The sequence below is a fragment of the Bactrocera neohumeralis genome, chromosome 4 (genome assembly GCF_024586455.1).
Source record: "Bactrocera neohumeralis isolate Rockhampton chromosome 4, APGP_CSIRO_Bneo_wtdbg2-racon-allhic-juicebox.fasta_v2, whole genome shotgun sequence".
In the NCBI taxonomy this organism is placed as follows: domain Eukaryota; kingdom Metazoa; phylum Arthropoda; class Insecta; order Diptera; family Tephritidae; genus Bactrocera; species Bactrocera neohumeralis.
The window spans coordinates 21,656,658-21,671,669 of NC_065921.1; the positions used below are offsets into that span (position 1 = coordinate 21,656,658).

General features: G+C 35.1%; 1 protein-coding gene and 1 non-coding gene across 2 annotated transcripts in view; one reads left to right on the plus strand and one right to left on the minus strand.

Moving 5' to 3' along the window:
* Nucleotides 1-15,012, minus strand: part of LOC126756029 (uncharacterized) — an 84,746-nt gene that overhangs the window by 51,348 nt on the left and 18,386 nt on the right. The window lies entirely within an intron of this gene.
* Trnat-ugu (transfer RNA threonine (anticodon UGU)) lies at nt 14,912-14,983 on the plus strand. The gene has a single exon. It is a non-coding gene; the product is annotated as a tRNA-Thr (tRNA).

Below are 15,012 nucleotides of genomic sequence, written 5' to 3' on the forward strand. Positions count from 1 at the left end.
TTTGGTATGACCTTATTCGAAATAGGTGAGACATTTTCGTGACACCTTAGACAAGTTGTGTTTCGGTGCCAAGATTGATTTCCCAGCCATCGATTCTTGCAGATTAGTTTGTTAGAGTAGAAAATTTTCAGCTGTAGCCCTTCTGACTTTAAAAACATTTTTAGTCTTTAAAAGTTTTTTTTTAGAATATTTTAAAACCTCAGGAAAATGCGAACTAAGTAGTATAAGCAAAAGTTTGGTTTTATAAATTTATGCGGCTTTTCAAATTACAAGCAAAACTCGTTCAATTGCCGGAACTTCCACACATTACTCAAGTGTTGCCGCGATCTTTCCCAACAGATACTTTTAATGGTGTGGATAGAAAAAAAAGCAAAGAAATAAAATAAATTTCGCGCATCAGCGACAGCTTGCAACAAGCGAATGCAGCAACAAGAATGCGTAGTTCGCACAAAGCACAACTGTTGCGAACTTGTCAGTGCCCGCAACTGAGTACGCTTGCCGGCTGCGCATGCCTACTGCACCCACAGCACTTCCTGCGGCAATTTGCCTGCAGTGCGACTGTCAGTTGCTGCAACAAATGGCGTTGAATAATGCAACCAGCGAATGCATCAACGCCGTCGATTCACACAACTATCAGTGGTTGTTGTTATTGTTATCATTGTTGTTGTGTGACTTCAATTTCGAGTTTAATTATTTCCCATACATAAATATCTAGCAACACTTATTGCAGCCGACAGTTGACTTCCTTCACTTAACCAAACTCGTACTCGTGTGTCTATCTGCTATTAACTAGCTAACAACAACAACCAGCATTTAAATGAAATTCCTTTCCTGAACGTCAGCTTGTCGTTAGCAGACACAACATTCTTCCAGAAGCCCACCAGCGCTTAAGGAGACACATAAAATATTTAATATTACCTTTGGTGCTGATGATTCTGGCCACAGTTGGCACATACATACATACATACATACATGTACAATGTACATGCAACTTATATGGTTGTACACGAAACGGACGTGGGTCTCATTTTCTTCTTCACGGTCTGTTGAATGAGAACAATTACGCTTGGCATTCAACTATTTATTCTGTGCATATCAGTCGCCCCTCAATTTGCACTGTGCAATTTCCACAGACACACACACACCTCCACATGTGTGTGTTTATATTTTGTCCCATACGCCTGCGCTTTTCACAAGCCTACCTCGTAGCCGTCAGCGCCGCTTCACTGCCGCTTGCTTAATTATGTATAAATGTTCTTACTCACGCACATACATATGTACATGCAGTCACTTTATGCTTGTAGGTGTTCTTATTCTTATTACGTTCTTATGTTTTCTTTAAACAATTCTTCAATCCCACGTTTTGTGGGGGAGTTATCTTCGGCATACAGGCATTTTGTTTATTAAAACGACAACTCAAATGAAGAAGAATGCTCGCATGTATGACTGATGACATGTTTGGGAGTGTCTTCGCCATAATGGAAACGTATACCTAGCTTATGAGTAACTTTATGTGTTGACTATATATTTAACTAAATTACTTCAAGTAATTACGTAGTTGAGTACATAATAAGTTTAACTACTAATTTTAGTTGGAAATACTACTTAATAATCGGTTTCTGATTGAAGTTATACCTTCTACATCTTATAATAGCCGGTTTGTCTTATAACTTGTTGTAAGGCTTAACAAAAAAATTAAGAAACTACTTGCTGAGCATATTCAAGATTTTCTCTAAAAAATTTTTGGCTCTCTCTTGCTGCTCCAAAAGAAAAAAAGGATTTCTGTTGCACTTAGTCGAGTAGCTGAGGCATGTAATGAGCTTCAGTGTATTTTTAGACCCATATCCAACTACCTATTTACCACTTTTGGTTTTTTGATGAACCCCCTCACTAATAGTCAGCTGCTTATTGTCGCACCTGTTTGAGCCCTATATTCTTCATCGTATTTTCTTTATGGATAAGTTCGCTTATGATTTTCATGAACCACCAAGCATTAAGGGGGTATTCTGGTTTAGAAATTCGAAAAAAATTGATTTTTTTTTTGCATATTTTTATATTATAACCCTTCAAGAAAGTGTCGCTAAGAGGATTTTTCGAAATTCAAATTATTTTCCGAGTTACAGCTCATTTTGTGACTCCGACTCCGAATGCACGAATTACGATATGATATGTAATTTATCGGAAATTACATATCTTTCGTTTGAATAATAAAACTCCGGCTAATTTACCGTACTGTGCGGCTTGCCGTCCAGTTTATTAATAATAATTTTATTCTTTATAAAAATCTTATTTGCTAAATTTACCTGGAGCCGTTGTGCTGATTTGACATTCCTCAGCATCAACGACCCGGCATATCTTAAATAAACATATCGAATAATAACAGTGGCATTTGATTTCATTTTTAAAGGAATTTAATGCTTGCTTATGAATATTTCCTTATTTATGTATTTTGCAATTTAATATGAATCTAAAGATTCAACTTACATTTTAGAGGAATGAAAAATATTATAAGTGGTGGAGTCGATTGGCGACGCAACTCGCGCGACTAATTCTCAAACTTGAAACTCGGTTTTCTCATAACTACTTTTCTAGAAACGGTGTGCATGACATCTCAAGTTCTACTCAACCGATTCACATGAAATTTTACACAAAGGTTTCTTTTACATTATAGTATCGCACTACGAAGAGCTTTCGAAAGATTTCTTTTTTTTTTTAAAATTCCGAACCACAAAAAAACAGGGAAAATACGAAACTTTATTTCAAACCTCCACCATTTTATTAAAACTTTTTTTTTTTCAAAAACGTTTCGTAGTGCGATAACTACACTTTTACTCTTCACGGATTTCGCATAAATTTTCATTTTAGGTCACGGAAAGGATTTATATCCTGCACACCAGGAAAAGCCATTGTTTCATCAGTCTCTATTTCGCCGACCTGCAGTTTTTTTAATTTAATTTTTTTTCTTATATTATTTATGTTTTGTATTCTTAGAATATCAATAAAAAGCATATAAAAAAATGGGTAGTCAAAATAATTTTTGATTTTTTTTATCGCGTCAAAAAAAAAATACCTAAAATTCGGGCTTCTAAACCAGAATACTCCCTTAAAGCTATTATGATCTTTGCGAAAGCCAAGCATACGACTTATATATTGAAAGGTCATTGTATTTACCGAAATATTATTGCTCTCTCTAAATTTTTTTAAATTTTGCAATTTGAATGCAAAAGCAAAATCAATTTAACAATCGCATACTGGAGTATGTTTTTATATAACCCAATTATTTAAGCGAGTTGCTCGTTCTATTCGCCACTCTGTGAAATTGAAGGCAACAAAGCATAACTTCTTTACTGAGCCAATTAATAGATAGGAGAGCGCTATTTGAATAATTTTAACGTGCTTATCCTCATATGAAAAATTCTTCTTCTTCTTCTTAATTGGCGTAGACACCGCTAATGCGATTATAGCCGAGTTAACAACAGCGCGCCAGTCGTTTCTTCTTTTCGCTACTTGGCGCCAATTGGATATTCCAAGCGAAGCCAGGTCCTTCTCTACTTGGTCCTTCCAACGGAGTGGAAATGGAGTATGAAAAATTACTGAAGCAAAATACTGTATTTGGTTTGTAAGATCCTGTCATTACAAAGGTATCCTGTCCTTTTTTTCACTCGACGACGGTGTACCTTTGATTTTGCGCTTCATTTTTGTATCATTGTGTTCTCCTCTTTATTGCTTTCGTCCTTACTTAACTTCGGCGATTGTTAAGCGTGTTTTGTTGGCGGACATCCCATCCGTTTCGTTAATTGGTTTCAAATCCTTGTCCAAAAGTCTATCTGCTTCCACAATGTATGTACTTTCGCTAATTACTGAGATGCTTGCGTTTACCTCCTCTTTTGTTTTATCTTCTATTCTTGTAATTTCCGATTTTTTTTTTTAATTTGCTATCTATTTCAGTTCTTCTGCTTTCTTCTTTTCTTCTTCATTTCTCACTCCCTCTGGTTTGCTTCTGCAAGCCTGAGTGGTTTTTGGTCGCATTTAGTAGTCGACTTCTTCTATTGTGACATCATCTGCAATATCTCTTTCTGCTCCCTCTTTTATCGCATCTTTTTCATCCTCCTCACTTACCAAAAGAGGCATTTCGGTAATAACACAATTATCATCATGGCTAAATGTGTATTGCTTCTCAAAAGTGATGTCTTCTACGCGTAGTTCGCCTTCCCTTTGTCGTTGTAATACAACCGCAATGTGCGACATTTCGGATTTTTCTTTATTATATTTTTTTTTTAATAATTTTTAAATTGCCGAAATAAAATATAGGTCTTTTTCTTGCCTGTATTTTGAATAATAACAGTACTGAGCTGCTGCTTTGGACCAAATCTTTGATATTCCGCTCCATATATAGTTGTTGAGGTCTATTTTAGCCCTGCTGTCATTAGGAAATGTTAAGAACAGAAACAGAATATGATTGAAGAGAGTCTACCGATGACACTCTTTGCTATATACGATTCAAAATCGATATTGTCAAGAGAATTTACTTTGAAAAGAAAATTAAAGTCTCATTGGGCACCAAAAGTCAATTGGAAGGTTGCATGCTCGGTGGTTCGAAACCGGTAGATGGAATTGGGGTTGGTATAGTTGAACCACGCAACAACCACTCCATGCACATTGGCATTTTTCAAACTGAGGTCTATGCCATTAGCCATCTAGTCTGTTGAAATCAAATCAACATGGGTACCGGAGTGCATAAAAATTCTTAACAGAGACTCTACTAAAAACAATATGGTAGTAGCAAAAGTAAAAATCAAACATATAAATTAGTGATATCTTGATATAGATGAGAATCCTCTTGCGTTATAACGATGCTTCAAAATATGTCCGTTATAATAGTGTATATATAAATGTGCATTTTGTACAGGGCTCCTCTCGCAGTCATTATTCCTAGAGCTTCTAGTTTGCATTAGATAATAAACAATTTAATTCTTAATTGTATTCATATCATCTTCAATGGTTTTCGTAAATATCTCTATCTATCCTCTGCTCGGACCGTCAAATTTACGATTACTTTTTGAAGCATTTTGACAGGTTCGTGTTTTTCTCGCGGAATTTTGCCTTTTAGCCAGAAACAAGTACACATTTTCTTCCCTTCTCAAGACGTAGGAGTGAGAGTTGGCTGTTCATTTAACATTTTTGTTAGTTATTTTATGTTTAATCAAGTTTTTCTATCAACCATAATGAATCGGACAATTTTGTTAATTTTTTGTTCTTCTACTACGAAAAAAATTGAAAATTTCTACAAGGTGTAACATAGTATTTATGTACATACTGTTGCCACATAAGGAGTCAGCATTTTAATCGAGCAAATAAAACGCTATAAGATATGGATGCTTTGTTGACAATTCAAGAAAGTAGGAGCATATAAAATATCTATGTTTAATATTAATATTTTATAAAAATATTTTATATCAATATTTTATATTATATACGCTCCTCCTGCACCTACTTTTGAATTGTCAACTAAGAGTTACTATTTAATGAAAAAATGTTCGGAAAATATTTAAAAAAAAATAATATATACATTGAAAAGGTTGTTATTGTCGAAAGTCATTGCTTTAACCAGATTCTCACTACTCTCAAAGGAAACAATTTTCCGCACAAGTTTGGCGCTTAAGTCTTTAGTTATTTCCGCTCAACTCGTAGTCGTTTGTACGCAAATAATTACTCTGTATATAATTTGCTATTTGGTATAAGAAACTTCAGTTGAACAAACTATGAAAATTACACATTTCCACAACTACTTAAATATGATTTTCCTTAGAATGTCTTGAGACATTTACAGGTGTAAATTTCCATCGCAACATATACATATGTAACTTTGTATGTACGAAAGTATATGTGTGCTCATAACTAATTTCATCACTGGTTTCTATTAAAAATAAATGAATCTCCCTCAACTGTCAGCCTGCCAATGTGTGTTACCAAAGTAGCACGACAATTAACAGATCAACCGGCCAAGATCATTTGCCACGTCCGTCATTAGAGAGCTATAATTGTGAGTGACTTTCAAAGCGTTGGGACTTTGTTCTGACAGCAGAAATTATGAAAATTATATATAGATAATAAGTATATATGTATAACAATATATATATGTATGTATATAAAAGTATATACTATATATGATATATTTATATATATTTTTTTTGTTAAAGTGAATATCTATGCAGGCATGTAAAAGATTGTCGGTATGCGCAGCCATTAATCTAATTCTACGATATTTTAAAGACTCATTAAGCAACGACTAACAAAGCGAAATATGATGAACTTAATAATAACTTGAAGCAGCAACATATCTATAAACATATATGCATATATACAGACACATATCCATTCGTAAAAAAAATATATATTTCGCCACTTTGGTCAAGTTTGCAGGTTCACTCTAAAATCTAGTTCAAACTGCGTAGAAATTAACTTGAACTTCTACATCCGAGTTGCTGACAGCTGTGACTCAAACCATGCGTGCCAGAGAAATCCATGCCAGAAATGTGAATAAGCGCATACAAACATAACACACGCTCATTAGTGACTTACTTGGTTAGATGGAGGTTTATGCTTGCTTTTAGCTAGCAAAGCGCTAAGTTACAGTTTTTTTTCTGAATTTTCGAAAAGTTGCCTTCATTAGTGCTGCCGCGCGGCGACTCAAGTGTCTGCAGGCCAAATGCGCAACGGCGTTGGACCATAAAGATCATTGATCTATTTTGCACGCACTGTTGACTCGGAAATATAAAACATAAATCCTACAGCAGATACTCTAATGCACTGACATCTGGTAATTAAATATATATACTGCTATAGGCATGTAAGTGAAACCGAGATTGTAACTGTAGCCATGCGTAGTGCGCCGCTTTTCGATCGTGTGATAGATAATTTAATACAGCGGTCAGTTTCATATTTTATTTGAGTCATAAATCGTATTTATGCTTCAATGCATTCGAAAGTAAAAGCGTATATTTTAATTTATTTATCATATATTTATTCAGTTGTTAAGAATGGTTTAATTATTGGCTGATTAGGTCTTGAAAGTCATAAATCTCGATTGATATTGGTTTTAGTCTTAAATTGCGAGTTTCTAAGATACACACTCTTTATTCTGAAGACCGGTATATCATTTATATTTATATCTTTTTTTTTGACTATTTTGGTCTTTTTGAGGATGTCTTCACACTATTGCTCGGAGCTTTCACTGCAGCACCGAGGTAGAAAATTGATACTGTCCAGACTAAATTACTGCAACTTACCGCGGTGCATTACAGCCGAAACTAAAGATTGATTAAGCGTAGCTCGTAAGTCCAAACAAAAAAACAAATTTTATCACATTTTTTCAATGAAAAACAATTAAAAACGTTAACTTAAGAGGCCACCAGTCATGAATATTAAAGATTTCTCTCAAGAACTGTTATTCGTTCAGATATTTCGTAGAATTAGAAGTTTTCCATACCCATATTTTGTTCCGATTATTCATTATGTATGCCCGCTGTTCCGGCAATTCTCGTCACATGGAGCTAAAACCGGAGAATACGGTAGTTGTGACACAATATTGGCTGAAAATTTGACGAATCAATGCATTGTCTAGGTTCAAAAACCAAGAGTTGACGGTTCATAATTCCGGCCTCTTTTTACACTCAAATAGTATTCCTTGTTGACAGTTTGGCCGGTCGGAAGGAATTCGAAGTGCACAATACCTCTATATTCGAAAAAACTGTCAACACAATCATGATTTTTGGTCTGCTTCAGCTTCCTTTTCGGCTTCGACCTATCGTTGAAAAAGTCGATGAAATTATGAAAAAGATTGACCAGGATCGTGACATAAGCAGCCATGACGTCGCTAAGGAACTTAACATTCATCATCAAACGATTTTGAAACATTTAAAAAAAGGCTGGCTACAAAAAGAATCTCGATGTTTGGGTACCACATGAATTCTCTGTGAAAAATTTAATTTGGATCGAATTAACATCTGCGATTCTTTGTTAAAACGAAATGAAATCGAACCATTTCTAAAGCGAATGGTAGCAGGAGACGAACAGTGGATCAAATGCGACAATAATGTGCGATAAAGCTCATGGCTCAAGCGTGGTGAAGCTCATAGTAATTGGTCGCAAAGCCAGGATTGACGCCTCGAAAGGTTATGCTGAGTGTTTAGTGGGATTGGAATGGAATCATCCACTATGAGCTTCAGCCTAGTCGAACGATTGATTCTACATTTTACGGTCAACAACTGGTGAGATTAAAGCAAGCAATCGAAAAAAAAACGGCCAGAACTGATCAACATAAAGGGCTTCTTCTTCCATTAGGACAATGCTAGACCACACATATCTTTGATAAATCGGCAAAAACTGGGAAAGCTTGGATGGGAAGTTTTGATGCATTCACCGTATAGCCCTGATCTTGCACCATCGGACTACCATTTGTTTTGGTCAATGCAGAACTCCCTTAATGGAGTAAAGTTGGCTTCAAGAGAAGCCTGTGAAAATTACTTCTCGCAGTTTTTCGCCGAGAAACTAGAAAAGTTTTACAATGTTGGAATAATGTCTCTAGCGGAAATTGGCAAAAAGTGGTCGCAAATGGTACATATTTGTTTATTTATTAGTATAAATATAAAAAAACAAGTTAAAGTTTGATTGGAAATACGAAAAGACTTTTTCGACTACTAAATATATTTTAGTTTCTTTCTTAATGTTACAAACTTTTTGGGAAACTTAATATACCCTGTTCAGGATGCAAATATAAAAACATGTTTTCTTCAGATTTTCGATATTTTCAACACACCCGATCCTATTTTATCTTGAAACATATATTGGTCAGACTTTAGGCACAGTGAATATATAAATATAAAAACTAATGTACAAGTAATATGTTTCGGCAGAGCTTCATTTTCAGTCCACACAGTACTTTCAAGAGCTAAAGTGACAAGCGAATCAAATGTTTCCTAATTAATGATCGTTAATATAATTCGAGTATTACATGCGGATATTTACTTTTGTTGCTGATAACTGTAAAGCATTACCCATTCTTCGGCTGATTTTAGATTACATCTGATTCAATCATGGAAAATCTTGAGCACTAACCTTGGAAAAGAAGAATTTGCATATAGAAAATGTTGAGAAAAGTCCAAATATCAAATGCAGCCTGCAAAGTCACTTGTATATACTTACACATCATATGACAGAGGGTAGAAGAAGGAAAAATCGCATCTAGTAAACTATGCTTGAACTCAAATAAGTGTAATAAAGAAATATGCTATAGAGTCTAAGCTCTTCGATACACACTGTCAGCCTGCTACGGTTAACGGTAAATTATGTTCTTTAACAACAATTCTACGGACAAATGTGCGATTTGCATATGTATTGGATGATTCAAAGGCTCGATCCAGAAGAACATTTTCAAACTGCCTGCTAAATTTTAAACTCAAGGCAGAAGCGCTCAACTTCAATGAAGTGGTTCTAATTTCTCCGAAACTTTTATTTCTAGTCCGATCCCTAACTCGATATGTTTGTATCCCGCTGTGTCCCCACTAAGTGACTTCAACGCGGTCAAATTTAGCGCACTCCTTTTTACTAGTGTCAGTAAATATTGCGTGAATCTAATTACTAACATACTCGTATATACATATATATATGTACGTAGCAAGGTTTGTTGGCTGATTGTTCTGAGCCACTGAACCGCAACCACCAAAGTGTTGATAATTTCAACCGCCACAAGTTTTTTTGCTAGGGTGCTACGCTTGCCGGCACAGGTACAAAATAGGGAGAAAAAATTAAGTGTTCATATGTGTGTATGTATGCATGAAAAATTGTACCTGCACTTAATTACGAAAACATAAAATCATATGTGTAGATTACTTGAATACATGAATTTCCGGCGTGTCTAAATGGAAATTTCAACAGCATAATCAACAAACTTCAGGTATTTGGAGAATGAAGTAAATAAAGTTAAAAATTCAAGAATACAACTCGAAAGCAGTAATGAAAAGTAGGTGTGTCGTTTGATTAGTTTACAACATGAGTGATCGCTCAAATAAATTGAGGTGTGTGCAATTTATTTTCTTATTTTTTGATGAACGATCTTGTAGAACTCTCTCCTTGAAAGCGAATTAAATGAATTTCTAAAGTGAAATTGCCTCTTTATATGAGTAAAGTAATAATCTAATAATAACCTACAGCAATGTTTATGCCTCTCCACATTATACAAACAACCCTGAACGCACAAAAAAAATCCCACACATTCCGGATATGTTAATAGCGCGCTCCACCAAACAGTTGTCTCAGCAAATTACACTACAACCGTGTGCTAGAATACTGCATACCGCCACCGACAATTGGGAGTAGCAAGAAAAGTGCGTAAATTGCCAAATAAATAACATGAAAGCAAAACAACTGGCTGATTTGCAACAGAAAATGCGCGTCGAACTCGTTTGTAATATTACCGGTTGCTTGACCCATCTGCATTTGCTGTCGCGCTTTTATTTTTGTTTACTGCTTTGTTGTCATTATCATTATTGACATTATAGTTGTTCAAGCACTTACTCACTTTTATTTCATTCATTCATACAATATTGTGCGCGCGTTTTTACTGTTAGCAAATCGAGAACAGTTATAACAAAGGACGACATGAATGTCAAGCAATTTTATTCGGCACTTTTTTCTCGTTTTGTTCACCTTAGAAGTCAAGCATATTTCTTCATTCTTCAATTAAATTATTTGTTATTGTTGCTGCCAACACTTGCTGACCGCATTATGACAGCTGTCGATGCTTAATGACCATTGTTGCTTTTGTTGGTTATGATTTGTGTGTTGCGCACCGGTTTGTCTGCGCTTATTCTACTCGCTCTATGTGTGTCAGTCAGTCAGGCAGCAGAGCAGTGCTGCTGTGGTAATTATGTATGTTAGTGGACCATATTCCACAATTTGTAATGACAATATTATATGAAAACTGAAAGAAATGCGGCTTTATGTTTACGCATGGACAGACAAAATTACTTACATATATATGGTACATACATATCTATATATTATGTATTTATGTTGAAACAGGTATTGAAGTGTTGCATACCTACAATAAAAGCTCTTATGTATAGTATTCAGGGTGACAAAGCTAAGTAAAACTTAAGTAAACCATTTTTAGAAGTATTGTCCTTCTTAGCAGAGTAAGTAAGTATAAAGAATTTTCAATACGATTAAGTCTACCAGAAACGGTTCTAGGCTGCCTTTTCTTGCTAGCTTATCAGCTTTACAATTTCCTGCGATTCCGCTGTGGCTTTGCAACCATGCCAGTTTTATCACAAAGGCACTCAATGCTGTTAATAGCGAGGTTTGACACTCTTTTACCAGCCATGAACGCACTGTTAATGAGTTCAAGGCCAGACCGTCGCCGCTCTGCTATCTGAGTGAATGGTCACTTCTCTGAAGGTGGAGTAAATGCTGCTACTTTGATGTCTGCAACCTCAGTCTGGAAGACATTGCAATAGTCGGGAAGTCTGAAACTGGAGTTGATATATAGCTCCTGACAGTAAACGCCTGTACCAACCTTCCCCAGAGTTCGGTTTGCCGGATTCCATGATCCAAGTAATCCGGTATTAAGTCAAAGTTCGCAGCCATACAACTTCCGGCGATGTTCACGGGATAGATAGTGTCTCTAGAACTGTTTTTCGTTCGATACCACGGACTCTAGTCCGGTCTTTCACTTCAAATGGCAAACAATTAAAAATTAAAAATAAACTTCATAAAAGATAAAGATTTTATAATCTACCTAAGATTTGTATATCACATATTTTTGTTGTGTATTACTTTGATTTTTGATTTTTTTAAGCTGATGGCTTAACCGCTAGTGCTATATATATATAAATTGTAATTGTAATTAAATTACCTTTTCAATTAAAAAAAAAAAAAAATACTTTGATTTCGACGCTTCATAATTTCGACACTTGTCAGTGTTTGTAGGTTTATTTCCTTGTATAGTAGCCTTTTTATTATTATTAATATTATTATAATTCACATTGTCAATCTAGGCACCGTTACTTGCCTTTATGAGCATAGGCTTCACATTGTTAACTTACTTTAGTAAACACCATTCCAAAGCTTAATGGACAATAAAGGTTTATGGTTGTGAATTACAAGTCAAATGCAATTATTTACAATTATACTCGAGCTCTTGGGTAAAATAGCTTGCCCTTATGAGGGTACAAAAAGTTAAGAATATTCCAAATAATATTGTCATATAAATTTCAACTGTATAATTTTCATGAAACTATGGATATTTTTTAGATAAAAATATCTTAATCTCTGCATTATCAAAAAACGAAAGTGTTGCTAATGGAATCTTCTGTAATTTGTCGAAAAAACTCATACCTTCATATTTTTTTTATAAAAATCATTATGACTAATACAGCGTGGACTGAAAATAAATACTGCTATGAGCAAAAAATAGTAACACTTTCTTCATAATTTTGAAATTCTTAATGTATTCTTCAACATCTATGTCGAACCTCTCAAAGTAATACCCCTTGGTTCCTATACACCTGTACCAACGTTTTCTCCAATCCTCTTAACAGTTGTTAAAGTCAATTCCTGGAATAGCCTTCAATTACTCAAAACAGTTTCCTCGGAGCGACCGTTTGAGTTTCCTCAATAGCCAGAAGTCACACGAAGCTAAATAAGGCGAATACGGCGGTTGTGGCACGATATTAGTTGAAAATTTGGCGAAAAATTCACGAAGAATCAATGCAGTATGCGATGGTGCATTATCGTAGTACAAAAACCTAAAATTTTTGGTCAATTTGTAGTATTCGTTGTTGCTTGTTTGGCCGGTCGGAAGGAATTTGGAATGCGCCACACAGCGATAATCGAAGAAAAGTGTCAACATAACATTGATTGACGTGGTTTTTTCGGCTTCGGCTCACCTTTGCCACTATATTCGGTCAGTTGATCGTCTGTTTCCGGGCCGAAAGCATAAATCCAAGATTCATTCCCAGTAATAATATATTTCATGAAATCCTGATAGCCGGAAAGCATTGTTTTACGGACGTTAACGCGACGCTGTTTTTCGAAGAAATTTTGGAACCAATCGTGTTTTCACTTTTCTTAGGACCAAATGATCTTTCAAAATGGTTTTCACTAATCCTTCCGATATGCCAATGATGCCAGTCAAATCTTTATTGATATGTTCATCAGCAGTTGATGTTGAAGGCTGTCCTGGACGTGGTCGTCGTCAACGTGTTCTCGACTCTCTTTGAACAATTTGTAAAAATACGGCAATTTTCACTAGTGATGTTTTTAGTTCTTGTTGTTTGAATAGCTTTCAGCTTCGGTTAATTGCAAATACTCTAGTTCTTATTTTTTGTTTACTTGAAGCAGCTTGTTCTAATTTCTTAAGCAACCTCGCTGAGTTCGGCAAAATAGTATTTTCATTTAGGCACGTATGTATGTACGTATATTAATATTTTAGCAAGTATTGTTTTGTCACTGGCTTGCAATTGAATGATATATTTTTCATATACCTTTTAGAATATTACGTATTGATTTCGAAAAAATATATTTGCAGCAATTTATGCAGAAAGGCTAAGGTTTCAGTAAACCTTCAGTAAAATAGTTTCGGCTTCAAAAAAATGCATAAATATAAAGCTAAAATAGAAATTCAATGGAATTCCAAACAGCGACAAACACTTTCTGCTCCAATTGCCTGCAGGTAGACAGTAAAAGAAAATCTTCACTCAAGCGCAGCCGAAAGACTTGCGTAGACTCTGTAGAAAAAGCGAGTGGGCGCTGAAAGCAAGAAATTGAAGAAAACCGTTGCAGGGAATGGTGATAATAAAGCATAAAATATAAGCAAATAAGAGACATAACAACAATGTTACACATGCACAGTTATTAGAGAATGCTTTATGTTTATTGTATTTTCGTTTTGTGTGTTTTTATGCCGAATGCCGCCTCTTCCACCGCCAACGACAAGCCATAATTTTCCAACTGATTTCGCTGTGGTCAGTCAACACTTGGCAACGTCACTGCAATTGAGTCAAATGCATTTTGAATGGTCTACGTCATTTCGCAGCACAACAAAAACAACAGCAGCAACAAGCATTATAACAGGTGTTGGTCAGCTGGCAATGACATTTACACAACACTACAATTTTAATAGCACGAAAATGACAGCGCTGAGAACATCCCACGCGCTTGTCAACCAATTCCGGTGAAGTGAATTTGAGTGCATCGAATTTGTTGTTGTGAGTTGTTGGAATGGAAATGCATTATTTGTTTATATAAGCATTTATTTGTTGACACGTTGTGCATTGTTGTGGTTTGGTGGAGCTTTGATATTTTTTTTTTATTTCAAAAAATGTTTGAATTGTTGTAAATAGTTGGTGACATGCAATCATTATTATATTTTATTTATTTTTTTCTATTAAATTTTCATTAGTTTTTATTTTTATTAATTATTTACGGTTTTTGTTTCGTTTAAGTTGACTGTCTGTGGTTTGCGTTGAACAGTATTTTAATAATATTGTTTTTTTCAGCACAATTTTGAATGTTCGTTTCAGCTTTTATTTATTGACTCCAGTAATAATTTATTTTATAAAAAACAATGGAAGAAAAATTCAAAGAATTTGTTTTCTGGTTTCATCTTTCGTTCATTTAATTTGGAGAAGATAATTTTTGCAACACATACGAGTCGCTCTTTCTAATATGACATCTCCTCCATGCTTTTTATCAATTCGTTGAAACAAAAAATTATTTATCAGCGCGTCTTCATGTTCTTTATTTGCAGCAATCTCTTTTTTGTTAAGATGTTCTTCTATCTTGTTTTTTATTTGACAAGATATCTTCATACAATTCCGGCATACATACATACACGAAAAGTGTTTTAGTTGCCTCTTTAGCTCAGTGGCAGAGCACTGGTCTTGTAAACCAGGGGTCGTGAGTTCAATCCTCACAGGAGGCATTAAGTTGGCCGCATGTGCTTTTTTGTTC